Here is a 5,027-nt window from a genome sequence, read left to right as displayed (position 1 = left end):
CCTCATTTTCTTTAAAACCAAATTTTCTATATGTAACTTATTTTCCTAGCTTAGAAATTTACCTTCAAGAAATGATATAATAGCCCTAACTGATTTGGCTCAGTGGATAGAGCGTCAGCCTTCAGACTGAAGGGTCCCGGGTTCGATTCTGGTCAAGGGCATGTACCTGGGTTGCGGGCACATCCCCAGTGGGAGGTGTGCAGGAGGCAGCTGATCGATGTTTCTAACTCTCTATTCCTCTCTGTAATAAATAGATAAAATATATTAAAAAAAAAAAAGAACCACTGCCTCAGGTTAGGCCTAATGATCACATTCAGACTCCATCATTAATGGGGCTGAAATAAGGAGCTGGTTCGGTGACTATCTGACATCATATGTCCTCTATACACATAAGAAAAACTATGTAATTTACAGTCAAAAGTACTTTGAGACTTAATCTTCATTCGTGTACAAACCTGAGGCTGTGGCTTGTTTTTAAACCAGTGAACACCAAAAGAGGGTCAGTATTACCCATAGGTGAATAATATGTAAGTAGGCAAGAATCAGTTTGCCTTAGGCAATCCTGATTTATACTTGGTGTCTATATATAATTATTTTCAGCACCTTCCTCTTCTCTGAAAAGGTTCCCAGTTTAGATAATAAATTGTCCTAAATATCACCCACTTTATGAATAAATAAGGCAGTGAAATGTTTGAATAATTCCTGAAAAATGTTTATCATTCCACTAAGGTTCACTTAACAAAAACAATTTGTAAAGAAATTCTTAGGTATTTTTTAAAATATATTTTTAATTGATTTTAGAGAGGGTAATTTTTCTTTTAATCTTTGTTAATCCTCTTTTTTTTCTTTCCATCGATTTTTTAGAGAGAGTGGAATGGAGAGAGGAGGGGGAGAAAGAGAGATAGAAATATCACCATGAAAGAGACACATAATCCAACTGCCTCCTCCAAGCACCCCAACCAGGTTGGGGAATCAAACCAACAACCAAGGTACGTGCCCTTGACTGGAATCAAACCCAGGACCCTTTGGTCCACAGGCCGACGCTCTATTCACTGAGCCAAACTGGCTAGGGCAGAGAGGGTAATTTTTATTGAGGGAGACAGAGAAAATCATCAATGATGAGAGAGTCATTGATTGGCTGCCTCTTGCACGTACCACAATGGGGATTGAGCCTGCAACCCAGGCATGTGCCCTGACTAGGAATCGAACCATGACCTCCTGGTTCATTGGTCGATGTTCAACCACTGAACCATGCTGGCTGGGTCTTAGGTACTAATTTTAATTAACTTCAAAACAATCTGAATACAAAATTTTAGTGTAACAAATTTTTTTCCTGGAACCCACAGACATGGCAACTGCATTGCAGTTAAACCAGAAAATGTGCTGCACACTACATGTCCTATAGAGGTGCCTTTTAAGGTGCCTCCAATTACTGTGTTCACTTCAATTCTTTGCCTAAAACCAATACATGCTTTTTGTACGTAGTTTGACTTCACATCATTAGGAGAAAATCTACACAGCCTGTCAACAAAAACCCACCCAAGTCATCTCAGATCCACAATGCCAGGGTTAACTTGAGGACTTGCAAAGGTATAATGAAAGCATTCTGGGCTAGAAAGGCCACATCAAAGGAGAAGGAAGGAAGGAAGGAAGGAAGGGAGTGTTCCTTCTACACTATGTATATGACTGTCTGAATGCTATGAAGGCCCTTTAGTATCACATCAAACCCTAAAAAAGAATCTATAATTTGTGGAATATAATGAACAACATAAACTGATGAAAAAAAAACAAAAAGATCCCAGGGACAGAGAAGCATCTAACAGACCCTCAAACCTCAGAGGGAAGGCAGGGAAGGGGGGCAGGTAAGAGATTAACCAAAGGGAAGGGGGGAGGGGGAGGGGAAAGAGATCAACCAAAGGACTTGTATGCATGCATATAAGCATAACTAATGGACACAAACAGTAGGGGAGGCGAGGGCATGTGCTGAGGAGCAGGAGCGGCCAGGGAGAGGTCAATGGGGAAAAAGGAGAAATACGTAATACTTTCAACAATAAAGAATTTAGAAAAAAAGAATATACACTCATCACGGTAGTATTTTTTAGGAATTCTAGTAAGCGGAGATCTTATTAAGGGAATCCAATTCAGGCTCTAAGTAGCCACACAAGGTTCAGTTATTACCTGGCTCAGAGAGAACTCACAAAGCCAACCACTGAAGATACGATTCCTTCCCTGCTGAAACTGTCAATTCCATCTAGGCATATACAAGTAGCATTACCTGTTTTCACGAAAAATTTTAATGCCCTGTGGACACAGATATCCATGGATAGACTCCCTAATACATCTATAACTTTTGTACATGTTCTAATAAACAAACTCATCCATGTTTAACATATTCCAAATTCCTTTAGCAGAAAGTTGTTTCTGAACTTTTTTTTTTGGTTTTTACAAAAATACTGCTTTTCTTACCAGAAAAAAGTGACCACCTTTGTATTAAGGCACAACACAATTATGCTGTCACAGTGGCAGAAATCCCTGCTATTCCTTCCTTCCATCTCGGCTAAGACTGTGCCCCACAGGAGAGAGACATTTGAGATTTGTCCCTCAACTAAAGCACAGGGAAGGTGCCTAAGAGCTGACTTTTGGGATTATCATGGTCTGTGATCCTGTGTCCAAGTTTGTAAGTCTCTACTGGTGGTGAAATAGACATTAAGATTTGTCAAAAACATAAAAGCCCAACTTCAAGTGTCATTTCTCCCGAGTCCACCTTTGGCAAAAGTCAGCAAAGCTTTGACCCTTAGCAAAGGTACAATTACATATCCTGGCCACTTTTCAGAATGAGAGACTGCCCAAGGGCACACAATTGATGGAATGAATGGTCTCTGCACGTCTTGCACTGCGTAGGGGGTGAGGCTGTTATATTGTAACACATGCAGTTACTGTGAGTTCTCAGGGTTCAGAGAAGGCAGATATGAAAAAGTGTCAATCAGCTAACCTGTCCCACCTATTCCAGCCTGTCCTGCTCAGGGTCTTCACACGTTTCTTTTGTTTTCCACCTATACTGAGACAGTTTCCCAAAGAATTTCTATTAACAAATACATTATTTAGGCTTCACTCTGCTAAAACACATGAATGATAGTGTTAAAAAAACACACAACACCCGTGATTTTGGAACTTCTTGAAACACAATTTGTTCAAATTGTTAATGTACATTGCGGTTAATTACATAAAAATATTTTATAAGCCTATAAAATTTGGTGTCATCCAAAATCAGATGTTATTAGATTAATACCAAAATCACTCCGAGATTTTTCAAGTCTATTGAATATCACTGAGTGGTTAATTATGACTCTGAACTTCCCCCCTTGGTCATTTCTAGAATCTTCTTTATGGAATGTAATATTACAAATATCCTGAAATACCCTGTCACATTACTTGGATCATATTAAAAATTTTTATTTAATGCTTTTGCCTTGTTGACTATTTTCAGAGGATTAGGCCCAATCTTTGCTTCTTCAAAATATGTTGGGATTATTTCTAGTAATCCAAGCAGTTCCATTGTCTCTTGTGATGGCTCATCAATTGCACAACAGAAATAGAAGCAGGAAGTTCTTTCTTCTATTTGGAAAACTAACACCCAAGAACCAGCACTCCTTTGCCACTTCAGAGGATAAGTTTTGGATTTTATAATGGATTAAGATTCTTATTTTCTTCACCAGTAAAACTATTTATTCATTCAAGCTACAAAACTTTATGATTAAGGTTTTAGGACTGTTAGGCTGAAAGGTGAGAGCACCTCAAATCATCTTAAAGGGGCAAACTTAAGCAAGTTGGACAAGAGTTCATAAGCTAATGATTTAGTCATCTCTAATTCTAAGTAGTAATAGGTTGTGGTTAGGGGATCAGAACAGGTAAAATATTTAAAAGTATATGTTGGATATAACTGAAAATTTTGAGAGGAGTGAAATGTGTACATAAATAGTCTAAATGCCACTATAATTTCTTTAAAAAGAACTGACAAAATTTAGAAATAATGAAGTCTTAAAATTTCAACTGTCCTATTATGACTGAACCAAGTATTAGATATCCAAAAATGTTCCAGGCATTGAGAACCTAAAAATGACTAGAAAATAAAATTAAATCTTATCATGTATCCCATTAATATAATAAATTTTTTGACTTGGTTAATGTCAAATGAGATAATGAACAGCAGTTAGAGAATAGCCTGCATTTTTACTTCTGAATATTCAAAACAATTAAAAACAATTTTTTAAGTCCTCACCCAAGAAATTTTTCCACTGATTTCAGAGAGTGGAAGAGAGAGGGATAGAGAGAAATATCAATGTGAGAGACACACATCTATTGTCTCCTGCACGCACCCTAACCAGGGCAGGGGCCAGGGAGGAGCCTGCAACCGAGTTAAGTGCCCCTAACCGGAATCAAACCTGGGACCCTTTGGTAGGCAGGCCAATGCTCTATCCACTGAACCAAACTGGCCAGGGCTCAGAATCCTGTGAAAGTGTAAAACAGACCAAGGAGAAGTTTTAGGGTGGACGGCATGCTCCAGCTCCTGAGTTCACTGCTTCTGAGCCTGGGGTTGCAGGCTGCTCTGAAGGTGCGCAGGTGCCCTCTGTGCCTATTCAGCAGTTTCCTTTTGAAGACTGAAGCATTCACATCCGGCTGGTGTGGCTCAGTGGTTGAGCGTCAACCTATGAATCAAGAGGTCACGGTTCAATTCCAGGTCAGGGCACATGCCTGGGTGGCAGGCTTGATCCCCAATGTGGGCATGCAGGAGGCAGCTGATCAATGATTCTCATCATTGACATTTCTATCTTTTTCTCTTTCTGCCTTCCTCTGTGAAATAAATATATTAAAAAAATAAAAAATAAATAAAAAGACTGCAGCACTCGGCCTGCCACTGAAGACTGATCTGCAGCCCCATTGCCACTGAATGGGTAGGAACAACCAATGAGTGGTCTTAAGCTGCTCTTCCACAGAATGGAAAGAAGGTTGACAAAAGAAAATAAACA

This window comes from Myotis davidii, unplaced genomic scaffold, assembly GCF_000327345.1.
Source record: "Myotis davidii unplaced genomic scaffold, ASM32734v1 scaffold134, whole genome shotgun sequence".
Lineage (NCBI taxonomy): Eukaryota > Metazoa > Chordata > Mammalia > Chiroptera > Vespertilionidae > Myotis > Myotis davidii.
Note: the sequence above shows the minus strand (reverse complement) of the source record.